This window comes from Lepus europaeus, chromosome 7, assembly GCF_033115175.1.
Source record: "Lepus europaeus isolate LE1 chromosome 7, mLepTim1.pri, whole genome shotgun sequence".
NCBI classification, from domain to species: Eukaryota; Metazoa; Chordata; class Mammalia; order Lagomorpha; family Leporidae; genus Lepus; species Lepus europaeus.
In genome coordinates, this window is record NC_084833.1 from 12,643,581 (window position 1) to 12,658,490 (window position 14,910).

Below are 14,910 nucleotides of genomic sequence, written 5' to 3' on the forward strand. Positions count from 1 at the left end.
AACGGCCGCAACAGCCAGCTGGAGCTGGGCCAATCCGAAGCCAGGAGCCAGGAGCCAGGAGGTTCTTCTGGGTCCCCCATGTGGATACAGGAGCCCAATCATCTTGTACTGCTTTGGCAGGCCATAAACAGAGAGCTGCATCGGATGTGGAGCAGCAGGGACTCAAACCGGCGCCCATATGGGATGCTGGCACTACAGGCGGTGGCTTTATCCGCTACATCTCAGAGTCAGCCCCTGCATATCTTTTTAAAAGAGAAGTTTCCTCATTTAACAAATCTGATTTTGCATGTCTTAAGTTAAATAATGTATTGATTAAAAACTAGTCTGCAAAGTTTTTGCGGAGTTTAAGCTCCACTCCTTGCTCTGAGGATCTTGATTTTTGCAACTTAAGCAAGTTGGTCTTCAGTTTCTTCACTTGTAAAATAAAGGTGATATTAATACCCATTACATAGAGTTTTATTCAGTGGCAAATGAAATAATGCATGTAAAATAATTCCAGGTATATAGTGCTTTCCAGTAATGTCAGCTATATTTTTACTTTTGCCTGTCTATATTTCCAGTGACTTTAATTGTCTATCTATTGTTTGTCATCTTAAGACATAATTTGCACTGTTAGCTCATTTCTCTTACCATTTTAAAAAAAGATTTATTTATTTATTTGAAAGAGTTACACAGAGGTAGAAGGAGAGGCAGAGAGAGAGAGAGAGAGAGGTCTTCCATCTGCTGTCACTCCCCAATTGGCTGCAGTGGCTAGAGCTGGACCGATCTGAAGCCAGGAACCAGGAGCTTCTTCCAGGTCTCCCACATGGGTGCAGGGCCCAAGGTCTTGGGCCATTTTCTACTGCTTTCTCAGGCAAAGCAGAGAACTGGATCAGAAGTGGAGCAGCTGGAACTTGAACCGGTGCCCATATGGGATGCCGGCACTGCAGTGGTCAGCGTTACCTGCTACGTTACAGTGCCGGCTGTAGTTAGAGGATTTACCCTCTAATTTGAAAAGATTAAAAAATAAATAAATAAATAAAAACAGTGCTGTGGCACAGCAGGTTAAAGCCACGGCCTGTAGCCTGTAGGGCTAGCATCCCATATGTACACCAGTTCAAGTCCTGGCTGCTCCACTTCTGATCCAGCTCTCTACTAATGCTCCTGGGAAAGCAGCAGAGGTGGCCCAAGTCCTTGGGTCCCTGCACCCATGTTGGAGACCCAGAAGAACCTTCTGGCTCCTGGCTTTGACCTGGCTTAGTCCCGGTGCTTGTGGACATTTGAGGAGAGATGGAAGATCTGTCTCTGTCTCTGTATGTCTCTCTCTCTCTCTCTGTAATTCTGCCTTTCAAACAAACAAATAAATCTAATCCCTGCAAGGAAAATGAAATTAGACGAGTCCTGTGGCTGTCTGGCTTACTATGGGGAGGCAGTTTCCAAGGCACAACTTAGGGAGGGGAAACCTGGCCGTTTTCCTGAGTTGGGAAGACAAGTTGAAAGTCTTGGGAGGCCAAACTGGAGCTTGTGGAGCAGAGAATTGGATAGAAGAGAGCAAGAGTTACTCAGACAAGAGTACCAGAGACGTGTAATGGGTTTTCCTTGGGATTTCAGCCAATGATGTCCGTGCACAAGTGTGGTGAGACTGTCAGCGCTGTGGTAAGAGCCACCCAAAAGAAGCAGAATAATCCCGGAGACTCACACTGAAGTGGGACTAGTTTCTGGTTCTCCAAGTCAGACTAGAAAACTTCAAATTTGTGAAGTTATAAGGTCCTCAGAAAGGTGTTGCTTTGTATAACATTAGCCCTAGAATAAAAGCTGTTCTGATTCCACCTAACAAAATGCTAACATGAGACTGGACCGTATAAAGGGTTTCCAAGTCATATAATCATGAGGGAGCTCAAAACTCAACAAGAATATTGATAAAAAATATAAAAATTTCCAGCATCTCAAAAAGTGAGTTTGACAAAGTTCGATGTCCTATGAAAAATAAGGGACATAAAAAGTAAGCAGGAAAATATGCTGTATATGAGGTGAGAAAGCAGTGGACAGAAATATTTCCAGAAGTGACACAGATGCTAGAACTAATAGTCAAAGGCACTAAAACAGTCATGACCTTGAATTTATGGTCAAAATGGAATAACAGGGACCAAGTTTACCACCCTCCCCTCAGTCTGAACATAAAACCAAACAGCATGGGCAAAATATATGACATGATGACTTGCAATGAACTACACATCACATAATTAAGGGCAGGGACGAGTGAGATGCACTCCACATGACAGCCTTGAGAGATTCCAAACCAGAATGCAAGGAAGGACACCAGGTGAAAGAGGGTGGAGTCAGAGCCCAGAGACTAAGGTGGCAAGTGTGCACCTGACAGATAGGAGAGACCTGCACAGGAAGAGAGCTTAGGACACGAAGAGGGTCCCCGGTGGTATTCAGCAGTGCACTGACCAGAGCGTGACCAAGGGAGTTGAGGCCAGAAAAGCACCACCTCATAACCATCAGAAGGCAACTTGTTTTGAACTGTCAGTGGACACAAGAGGTTCACTGCTTGGGGCATCCCCAAGCAAGAAGCCTCAAGGAGGGAGAAAAGCCTTAGTTACTTGTGGCAAGGAGACAGTGGGAAAGCAGAGGTCCCCAAAATAAACAGCCTCTCTGGGAAGTCCTTTGCCAGGGCTTTTATAGCAAGAGTTGGGGGAGTGCCCAGGATATGGAAAGGGTATATAGCAGGAGGAGCCTTCCTGCTCAAGCAACGTACATCTTCGTTCATTGTATGATCACAGGATCTGGCTCAAACGGGTTTCTTGCAGCTGCTAAGTCTCTGTTTGTGGTGATCTCCCCGCCGCCTGCCCCCATGTTGCCACACAGGCGTTGCTGGAACGTCCGCAGAAAAGCAAGCCTGAGCGAGTCTGTAGGAACCAGGGGCAGAGTCTTTGCCCCTGTTTCAGTTTCCTCCTTCGGCCTAAATCCCACACTCTTGGTTATGGAACCCTTTGCTAGATCTTTAGGGATCTCCCTTCCCTCATTTGCAAAATCGGAAGTTTGGCTTAGATCAAACTTTGATTTTTCCAGATGGCTGATAGAGCTTTTGCGCTTTTACACCAGCTCTGCCCACCGCCCCCAAATGCGGTTGAAACCTCTTCGGAGACCACAGTGAAACTCCTTTGCAGCTGGGGAGCCAGAAGGGGATGCCTACGCAGGCAGCTGGCCACCGCTCCACCCGGAACCTCCTTCACTTTGGGCTGCAGTCCTCTGCCTAATGCCCATGGCCAATCGCCTGCCTAGAACTCCAGGTTCTGCAGGACCAGAAAAACCACTCCTAAGAGAGACTGTCACACTCCTGCCCTGAGCATTGGCGGTCCGGGTCCCTGGGTGGAGATGCGCAGGCAAGGGGAGGAGCTGAGCTCCGCCCGCCCGCGGGAGTGGGAGGCGCCCAGTGGTTTTGCTGTTTCCTGAGCCAAGGCGCGGTGCAGGGGCAGGAACTCGCAGTTCGCTACTGCGGTGGGCTCTAGTGAGGCTTGGTGCTCCCCGCAGATAGGCCAACCTCGACGGGGAGGGGATGGCTCACAGACGGTGCCAGCCAGAAGGAGGACACCGGCTTCCTGGGACGCACATTGTTCTGTGCCTCCTCAATCTGGTGAACTAAATGCTTTGCATGGGCTTGAGACAATATCTTGAAACACCTACATGGGAGCAGATGCTTTCGGTTCTGGGTGCTATTTTTGAGAAGTTGGTCAAAGGGGAGAGATTATGATTGACATATGTCATGTTGGTGACAACTGTTTTGTAACTCATAAAAAAACAGATGATGGTGATGTTGGCTCCATCATACGTGCTTTTCCTTACTCAATTGCTTACATTTTAAGAGCTCTTAGGGGTTTCGAGAGAGTAAACTTTGGGGGTATAAATGTACAAATAATGGAGAAAAATGATTGCTTTCACAAATCACTGTGATTTAACATGACTGGAATCAACATATACTTCCTTAGAGATTGCATCAGTGTCCAAGGGTACACTGACCCTTCTTTACACTATAGAATGTGGAGAAGTTAAAAAGCTAGAGATGGCAGAGAATGGTGCTGAGAGATACCCCTGGGGGCAGAGAATTTCCCCAGAAAGAAATATCCTTTAAGGAGCACCTGTGTATGTCTTTGGAACAGAGCAGCTCACAGGCCACAGTAGTAAAGAGTCTGATCTTTATTCCAAACAGAGGATTTGGAGCAGGGGGACACTGTACCCTGATATATATTTTGAAAAAAAAATCACTTTGGTTGCTGTGTGAGCAACAAACCCTGGGTAGAAGAGAAGTTTCAGAAGGTAGATGGAGCCAGACACACTGGAGGCACAGCTTTGGGTGGTGGTGGACGTGTGAGCCACGGTTGGACGCTGCACTTGTTTTGAAGGGCAACCCACAGGATTTGCTTACGAATGAGTGTTCCAGAAACGCTGGAGGAAAGAAAGCTCAGTGTGTTAGGAGTGGTGTGTGTGTGTGTGTGTATCAATATTTCCATTTTTTACACGTTGACTTTGAGACGTGAGCTACTCCAATGGTAAGATAAAGAGCAAAGTGGAAGGATTCAGATTTTATGTTGAGTGCTCAGGTAGGCTTAGAAGTTATGGATAAAGGGGGCAGGTGTTTGGCCTGGTGACTAGGAAATGGGCACTGGAGTGTCTGGGTTGGATACCTGGCTCTGTTCTTGTGTCCCGCTTTCTGCTGATGCAGACTCTGGGAGGCAGAGGGTGATGATTCAAACTGTTGGATTCCTGTTGCCTAGACGGAAGACCAGGACTAGTTCCCCAGTCCTGACTTTGGCTACTGCAGGGCCAGTTAGGAGGTGGAATTTGGGAGCAAACCAGTGAATAGGATCTCTCTCTCTCCTCTCTGTACTCTTTCTTTTTTTTTTTTCTTTTTCTTTTTGACAGGCAGAGTGCACAGTGAGAGAGAGAGACAGAGAGAAAGGTCTTCCTTTGCCATTGGTTCACCCTCCAATGGCCGCTGCGGCTGGCACTGATCCAAGGCCAGGAGCCAGGTGCTTCTCTGGTCTTCCATGGGGTGCAGGGCCCAAACACTTGGGCCATCCTCCACTGCACTCCCGGGCCACAGCAGAGAGCTGGCCTGGAAGAGGAGCAACTGGGACAGAATCCAGTGCCCCGACCGGGACTAGAACCCGGTGTGTGTGCCGGCACCGCAAGGTGGAAGATTAGCCTGTTGAGCCACGGCACTGGCCTGTACTCTTTCAAATACTTTTTTTTTTTTAACCTGTGTTCTTCCCTCTCTTGATCACTAATTGAGTGGTACGGTGAAAATTACAAGAGGGAAATGTTCACAGAGAGATATCTCAGCAGGAAATAAAGTTCAAAGCCTCTGTTGTTGCCCAGATCTCCTGCTTCTTGGGTATTGTGAACACCAGGTTCATTCCTTTTTTATTTTTTATTTTTATTTTTTTATTTTGACAGGCAGAGTTAGACAGTGAGAGAGAGAGAGAGAGAGAGAGAGAGAAAGGTCTTCCTTTTTTCCGTTGTTTCATCCCCCAAATGACTGCTATGGCCGGCATGCTGCGCCGATCCGAAGCCAGGAACCAGGTGCTTCTTCCTGGTCTCCCATGCGGGTGCAGGGCCCAAGCACTTGGGCCGACCTCCACTGCCTTCCTGGGCCACAGCAGAGAGCTGGCCTGGAAGAGGAGCAACCAGGACAGAACCAGCGCCCCAACTGGGACTAGAACCTGGAGTACCAGCGCTGCTGGCGGAGGATTAGCCTAGTGAGCTGCAGCGCCAGCCCACCAGGTTCATTTCTAAGGGCACCCCATCAGGCACGTGCTTTCTGCTAACTGCAGAAATAACTAACTGCTAGGCGATAGCTGCTGCTTCCACTTCATCTGCATTTGCTCCTCACTGAAATGGCAGTTGAACCACTCGCTTGAATAGACTGATGCCATTTGAGGTGACAGTCTTCCGTTTCTGCCTTCATTGAAAAGCTGCCTGGAAGTGGCTGGGTCAGGGACTCTGAGTCCAGCATTGAGCTCTGGTTTTGCTGTCCCTTTCACGGCCGTGCTCCGGGAGCATTGATACAAACTGACTGCAACAGAGATAGCTTCTGCATCAGAGCTTGGCTTTCAGTGCTCCAGGAGGACTTACCTGGCAACACTGAACTTGGAGGGAGCCATTCCACCTGTCATCAGAGAAAAACTGCAAGAAACCAGTCTGAGTCAGAGTGTTAAACATGTGATGTTGCTGGAACAGGAAGCCCGCCCACTCCCACCCCCTCCCCCAACCCCACCCTCAGCGCTCTTCCTTTTCTACAGCCTGGACGTGCCCCTAACCCTTGTTATAAAAATTCTGGCAAACTGCTTCTCAGGGGGGTAGTTTCTTTAAGGCTCGCTACCTTCCCACTGTCTCCTGTACTTGTCAGAAGTCAACGAAGCTTTCCTTTGAGTGACTCTTACCTGAGGCTGATTTTTTGGTGCTGCTTCAAATGAACAGACCCCTTGTATCTGCTATTGATAGTGACTCTTTCATGAATCCCCATCCCTAATAGAGTAGGCTGATTTCCATATTGAAGGCTGCAATGGACATGTTCTGGGAACACACAGGATGGTGCCTCTGCTTCTTCCTGGGGAGTGGGTCACAGAGGGAGAGATGAATGTATGACTTGATGGATAAAGGGGAGTAGGTATCTCATGGAGAAAAGAGGCACTGTCATTGATGCACAAAGGCAAAAGTGGCAGGAAGTTCTTTTTTTTTTTTTTAATTTATTTGACAGATAGAGCTAGACAGTGAGAGAGACAGAGAGGAAGGTCTTCCTTCCATTGGTTCACTCCCCAAATGGCTGCCACAGCCGGGGCTGTGCCGATCTCAAGCCAGGAGCCAGGTGCTTTCTCCTGGTCTCCCATGTGGGTACAGGGACCCAAGCACTTGGGCCATCCTCCACTGCCTCCCCGGGCCACAGCAGAGAGCTGGACTGGAAGAGGAGCAGCTGGGACTAGATCCCGGTGCCCATATGTGATGCCAGCACTGGATTAACCAGGCCGAGAATTAACCAAGTGAGCCACGGCACCGGCCACAGAAGTGGCAGGAAGTTCTAAGGAAAATTCACTTCTGCGGATTAGTTAGGGAACAGGGCTTGGACAACGTATTCCAGGGCTTGCAGTGGGATATGTAAATGTATAGATGTGGTGGTCATTTCGTCTTCTCCCAGACGTACACGTGGGCTCACTTAATTCACTACTGCTAAGAGGCTGCTCCCAACTGAGGTCTCCATGCTTCCAGCAACTGTGTAGGGGTCAGTCCGGAAGCCCAGGTAGCTAAACCTTCCCATGTAAACCCCAAGTTCATCCTGTCCTAGGAGTACAAATCTACCTGGATTCTGTAGGCCTCAAGAAAGAGTCTGCAACTTTTCTCTTTGGAAAGAGAAATATTGACGGAGCCACAGGCAGACAAGCCCAGGGCAAAGATGCACAAAGATGCAGGAGGGCTGTGTGCTTCACCTCTGCACAGTGGGATTGGAGCATGGATGGTGGGGGGATGGTGGTTGCATTTTTGTTCAACTCCCAGAGGCATGTTGCTTTAGGGTTGACTCATCTGGTCACAGTTGACCTTTACAGTGTGACCCCAACTTTACAGATCAGGAAACAAGACAGTCTGCCAGAGACCACCACAACAGTTGGGAGCTGGACCCAAGAGGGTGTCAGTGGGAATTTAACCATAGAGCCTCATAACATCTAAGTACCCGGCAAGGCAAGATGTCCTCCTGCCAAGATCCCCTCTGGAGTGGGAGTCTCTACTTGTAAATGAAGGAAATCTGCCAGGTTGTCATTTTCCATCCATTGTTCATGCAGCCACTGGGGTAGCTTGTTGTCGTCGTCATCATCATTTTTAATGTGGATTCTGGAACCAAGCTCAAGACGTGTAAGCTTGGTAGTTCTGGGGTGAGACCCAAGTTTACTGAGAAACTTGGACCAGTGCTTCCCGAAGTTTATGATGCACCAGAAGCCTCTGGTGAGCCGGTCAAAGCACACCTTCCGGAGCCGCATCCCAGACATTCCGATTCCAAAGGTTGGGATGTGGCACCATAGTGTGCATTTCTCAAAAGTCGACAACATGCTGCTTGTCCCTCCGTGACAGTCCTGCGGCTCCCAGATGCTTCTTCACTCGCAGCTCCCAGGGGCATCAACGAAGGCAGTCCCCGCCCGCGAGCCTGGTTCCTAAGAACAGCGCAGCCCTCCAGCTCTGCAGGTTCTTCGACACCAGCAAAGGCGCGACGTAGTGCGGTGTGTAGTCCCGCGCGCTGCCCGCAGATGGCGCTGGACGACGAATCTGCAGTAAACGGGAGAAGCAAGCAGGCCGGGAAAAGCTGGCCGGTGAAGACTGACGTCCGTTCAGGCCAATGACAGCCTGAGCTTCCGTTCTGCGAAGTCCAAGAATTTCCCAGCAGTTTAAGCGGCTGCCCAAGTTGCTATAGTTCATACTGGTTCAAACACCTTCCTCTCAGCTAACTGAGGCCACCTCCTCAGTCTCTGGGCAAACTTGTGGTAGAAGGCATCCACAGGGCAGAGGCAGCCTTGCAGTTTTCATTGAGCAGTTCAATGTCTGGACTGGAATCAGCCAGGTGAGAGCAGGGGTGAGGAGCAGATAGGGTGAGAGAACCCACAAGTTGCCCAGCCTTGCGCTTCGGCATTTTCTGTAGGTTTGTCTCATTGCATCATCTTTCTCTTTAGTTTGTTTCCTAAGGACAGTCCTTGGGTCGGCCTTTTGTTGTGCCAGGGCTGCCTTTGACGCGTTTCCATGCATGCAGGTCCCATGAATCTCTTCTCGCTACTGAAGGAGCCATCTCTGCCCGTGCATTCACCTACTCACTTAATTAGGGGCCCATCTGCAAGGTGGGGGTCTTGGTTGCTACTAAAAAGGCAATTCTGTTGGCAAGGAGAGGGAATAAGAAAGAAATACACAGGAGTTGGCGTTGTGGCACAGCGGGTAAAGCTGCAGCCTGCAGCATCAGCATCCCATATGGGTACTGGTTGGAGTCCCGGCTGCTCCACTTCCAATCCAGCTCCTTGCTAATACACCTGGGAAAGCAGCAGAGGATGGCCCAAGTCCTTGGGCCCCTGGGAGATGCAGAAGCAGCTCCTGGCTCCTGGCTTCAGATCCACCCAGCTCTTGCCATTGTGGCCATTTGGGGAGTGAATCAGCGAATGGAAGATCTCTCTCCCTCTGCCTCTGCCTCTCTGTAACTCTGCCTTTCAAATAAATAAATCTTTCAAAAAGAAAGAAAGAAATACACAGAGTTCCTATGCTCAGCTTGGTTCCCCTTTTCTCCCCTTCAACACACTATTGATACCTCTTTTGTTTCAGAATGATGTGATGGGGTCTGAAGATACAGAGATGTGAAATTCTATCCTTAGCGTTCAAGAGCTCCTTATATTAGCTAGTGGTGATCTCTAAACTCACACACCTATGCTTTTTAACAAATTGGGCATTCACTGTATGCCCACACACACATACACACACACCCTATAGGTATATATGTATATATAGCGTGATATTACAGGGGCTTCAAAAAGTTCCTGGAGGGGCTGGCATTGTGGCATAGCTGGGAAAATCACCACCTGCAATGCCAATGTTCCATATGTGTGCTGTTTCCTGTCCTGGTTGCTTCACTTCCTATCCAGCTTCCTCCTAATGGCCTGGGCAAGCAGCAGAAGGTGGCCCAAGTGTTTGGGCCCCTGCCACCTATGTGGGAGACCTGGATGAAGCTCCTGGTTCCTGATTTCCGACTGTGCCCGCAAATGGAAGATTTGTCTGTCTGTCTGTCTCTCTGTAACTCTTTCAAAGTAAATAAAATAAATCTTTTTGAAAAGTTTATGGTGTGCATTGTGTTTTAATTTCATTTCCATGAACTTTTTGAAGCCTCCTCCTGTGTGTGTCTGTGTGTTTATTATGATTGGTATATTAAATGATTAGATGTTGGGTACACTTAATTTATTTTTTAGATAAAAATGAGTGTAATTGGAGGTTTGAATATTTTTTTGTCAACTCGTGAATTTTTAGGACACTTCCTGTAGTGCTTTCTCACTGTGGAATGCTTCGGTTCTTTCTTGGTTCTCTTTCTTCTTTCTTCAGATGTCTGTCAAATGTCAAATTTTTGGGGGGACTCTTCGCCTCCTATAATAATCACTCTCTCCCCTCATCATCTTCTGTCTTTTTATCCTATTTTATTTGTTACATACTGTATCTCACTAGAAAGAAATAGAATGCTTCAAGAAGTTCTTGAAAAAGCAGAAGTGGGGGGCTGGTGCTGTGGCTCACTTGGTTAATCCTCTGCTTGCGTGCTGGCATCCCACATGGGCTCCAGGTTCTAGTCCCGGTTGCTCCTCTTCCAGTCCAGCTCTCTGCTGTGGCCCGGGAAGGCAGTGGAGGATGGCCCAAGTGCTTGGGTGCCTGCACCTGCATGGGAGGCCAGGAGGAAGCATCTGGCTCCTGGCTTCGATTTGGGCAGTGAACCAACAGAAGGAAGACCTTTCTCTCTGTCTCTCTCTCTCTCACTGTCTAACTCTGCCTGTCTAATAAAAAAAAGAAAAGAAAAGAAAAAGCAGAAGTGAAAGATAAGTTTATTTTTATGCTAAATATACATTTTTCACAGTGTGTATTTTGGTGCAAAAAAAAGAAGAGAGAATTTTGAGATCCACATGCATATTTTCCATGAGCTTTTTGAAATACACTCATATCTTTCTTTTTTCCTTAAAGTTTGTTTTGCATTCCCTAGAATGTAAATTTCAAGAGGGACAGGGAGTTGTTCTTAACACCATGAGAAGACAGGAACAATAAAAAGTGAATAGAGGAGGAGGGAGAAAGCCTTGTCCAGTGCATCTTGAAATCTTCTAGGTACCGGTGGGAACAGGGGAAAGATGGGGGGAGGTTTATTCACCCTTCTTGTGGTTCTGTGAGTTGTCAAATTCCAGCAATAAATAAATAAAACCAGGGCTTATGAATGAGGGGATCTCACACATGTATGCCTGATTGCAAGAACAAGACTGGCAAAATGACAGCCTGCACAAAGGCCATTGCAACATTGCACAGAAACTACTTCTGCACTACCATCTGCCGAGCAGCTGCCTGACCAATCTTGGATTCCTGCCACTTTTTTTTTTTAATTGTTTGAGTACTAGTTTTACTGTTAATTTACATAGTACAACACATTAAGGATAGAGATCCTACATGGGGAGTGAGTGCACAGTGATTCCTGCTGTTGATTTAACAATTGACACTCTTATTTATGATGTCGGTAATCACCTGAGGCTCTTGTCATGAGCTGCCAAGGTTATGGAAGCCTCTTGAGTTCGCCAACTCCGACCTCATTTAGATAAGGTTTTTTTTTTTTTTAACTTTTATTTAATGAATATAAATTTCCAGTGCATAGCTTATGGATTACAATGGCTTCCCCCCCCCCCCCCACAACCTCCCTCCCACCCGCAACCCTCCCCTCTCCCGCTCCTTCTCCCCTTCCATTTGCATCAAGATTCATTTTCAATTCTCCTTATATACAGAAAATCAATTTAGTATAAAGATTTCAACAGTTTGCACCCACACAGAAACACAAAGTGAAACATACTGTTTGAGTACTAATCACAGCACCAAATCACAATGTACAGCACACTAAGGACAGAGATCCCACATGAGGAGCAAGCGCACAGTGGCTCCTGTTGTTGACCCAACAAACTGACACTCTAGTTTATGGCGCCAGTAACCATCCCAGGCTGTCGTCATGAGTTGCCAAGGCTATGGAAGCCTTCCATGTTTGCCGACTCTGATCATATTTAGACAAGGTCATAAAAGACAGAGTGAGGATAGTAACCAATAATCCTAAGAGTGGCATTTACCAGGTTTGAACAATTATACAGCATTAAGTGGGGAAGAGGACCATCAGTACACACAGGTTGGGAGTAGAGCCATTGGTGGTAGAGTAGAGGTTATGATTACAAAGGAATGAGGCCCAAATGCACTAGACAGGGCCTAGAACAAAGGACAGAGTCATTATTAGAGGAGCTAAGAAAGGTGCTGTCTAAGCTACAATTAAGTTTTCTGATTGAGAGGCAACTAGAACCTGATAGAAGGGGCTTGATAATAATCTGGTGGGCTTTAGGGATTCCTGCCACTTTTGTCATTGAACTTTGTAGCCAAGGGTCAGTGTTTCAAAACAACTTCCTCATTTTGCCTTTGAAACATTCCCCTGCCTCAGACTCCTTGAAAACACACATTGCAATGTCCATTCCCAAATAAACTCTTTAACCTTGGAGAAAATCTCCCCTTTTTGTTACTTAGGTCGACAGTTCCTACTTCAACCAGGATTACCAACTCCCTTTCTGTTTCTCTATCCAAGGTTTCTAAAAGCCAGCGCATCTTTCATTGTGTTAGCAGCTAAGTATTTCAAGCGCTTCTTCCTCACCTCCAATTTTTAGTGAATGACAGCGTGTTTCCAATCCATGCCCCTCCAGGTGGGAAAGGTCAAGGTCAGATACACAAAGCCCTCTTGTAAGATTCAGTTTTGGTTAAAGAGAGAGACTCTTCTGTTTCTCTCTCTCAGCATTTTCTTATTTAGGGTATTTGCAGGACTTCAGGGAGTGTTTGAGCCCAGAAGACTTCATCTCTGTGCCTGGAATTGCCTCAGAAGAAGTGTACAGGATGGCGGAACACTTTCTCCATATTGCTGGACCCTACACAGGACAGCCTCTTAGGAACTGACCTTGGATTGAACCTCTTACCCAGTCTCCTGAACTAATGATAGATGTGGAATCTTGCGAAGTTGCCAGTCTCTGTGTAATGTAAGGAGAATGTTCTGAGAAACCTACCCCTAGATATAGTCTGCTGTATGATGATCTGTGATGAAGCGGCCCCAACTTCACCAGGAGGGGCACCAGTCACACACCCTGGAAGAGCTAACGTGACTAGCAAGGCAGAGTTGACTGTGTAGCTGCAGCAGCTCTCGGGCTTCCATCTTTATGTCTGGCAACCAAGCCCATGCACTGCAGTGGCTGAACCAGGAAGCTGTACTTGGGCCATGGTAGTCTCACTCCCAATTCCAGCTTCTTGTGACTGCACCTCCTGGGAGACAGCAGGTGATGGTGCAAGTAGTTGGGGCTCTGCCACGTGGAGCCGTCCAGTGGGGCTCAGGGGTCTGTGGTCTCCTCAGACACAGGTAGAATGGCCTTCACAGCTGTCAGCTGTGGCTGGAAAGCCTGTCTCCAGACCAGCTGACATCTCCCCCACTAATAGCTTCTTGTGTTGCATATGTGACCTTGAAGCTTTAAATCACACCGTCAGGGTGGGCGCAATAGTTCACCCAGAGCTGGCAGGGGAAGGGGCTGAACCCTTGGGGAGAGTCAGATTGGCTCCAGGAGACCCTGGCTAGCTTGTGTGACCTTGTGGTTTTAAATCATGCCTTCAAGTTAGTTACAATCTTCCACCCAGAGCTAGAAGAGGAGCCCCTAAGGAGAACCCCACTATCTCCATGAGCCTCAAGCCAATCAACGTACTTTATGTAAAATGCCTGTACTATGGGCACCCCACCGAATGACTCAATGAAAAAAAAAAAAAAAAAACAGCCATGTCTTAAAAACCCAGGACACTTCTTCAAACCAGTGTCCCGCTAGGGCACTCCACCTGCTCTCCTTTCGGACAAGATTCTTTTTCTGTTGCTTGCCAATCAAATAAGTTTCTTTTCTGTCAAATAAAAGTTTTGGCCTCTTTGCAAATTATTTCCCAGCTTTTTATTCCTATACTAAGCTAAGATAAAGAATCCATGAAACTTGCGCCTGTAACTGTCTTCCCCTTCACGCTGGTAACACCACCCATGTGGGAAATGCAGAGAGTTCCTGACTTCTGGGTTAGGCTTGGTCCAGCCCCAGCTGTTGTAGGCATTTAGGGAGTGAATGTAGCTGTTTTCTTTTTTAAAGATTTATTTATTTATTTGAAAGTCAGAGTTACATAGAGAGAGGAGAAAGATCTTCCATCTGATGGTTCACTTCCCAGTTGGCCGCAACTGCTGGAACTGTGCTAATCCGAAGCCAGGAGCAAGAAGCTTCTTCCAGGTCTCTCACGTGGGTGCAGGGGCCCAAAGACTTGGGCCATCTTATACTACTTTTTTTGTTTTGTTCTAATTTTTGACAGGCAGAGTGGACAGTGAGAGAGAGAGAGAGAGAGAGAGAGAGAGAAAGGTCTTCCTTTTTGCCGTGGTTCACCCTCCAATGGCTGCTGTGGCTGGTGCGCTGCGGCCGGTGCACCGCGCTGATCCGAAGGTAGGAGCCAGGTGCTTATCCTGGTCTCCCATGGGGTGCAGGGCCCAAGCACTTGGGCCATAGAGCTGGCCTGGAAGAGGAGCAACCAGGACAGAATCTGGCGCCCCGACCGGGACTAGAACCCGGTGTGCCAGTGCTGCTAGGTGGAGGATTAGCCTGTTGAGCCACGGCGCCGCCCATCTTCTACTACTATCCCAGGCCATAGCAGAGAGCTGGATCAGAAGAGGAGCAGCCAGGACGAGAACCGGCGTCCATGTGGGATGCCGGCGCCTCGGGCCAGGGTGTTAACCTGCTGAGCCACAGCGCCAGCCCCTGTAGCTGTTCATATAGCCCCTAGTTCCTGATTTTTTTTTTTTATCTAAGACCCACCACAATCCAAAATGATATGTTTCCTGTCTTTCCCAGATGTTGCACTCATTCAAGTCAACATAACAATCAGGTCTTAGGAGTTTAACGATCTGATTGGATTGATTCATATTAAGCTGTAACAGATCTACCCCAGGCTTCCAATGAGGAATGGGAATGTTTTTGAAAATTCATTACCTTGCATAATTTTGCAATTTTTGGGATTTCACACTTTAAAATCATATCAAATATAAACATTAACTTTTGTGGGGGCTTATCATTTTTTTAACAGAAA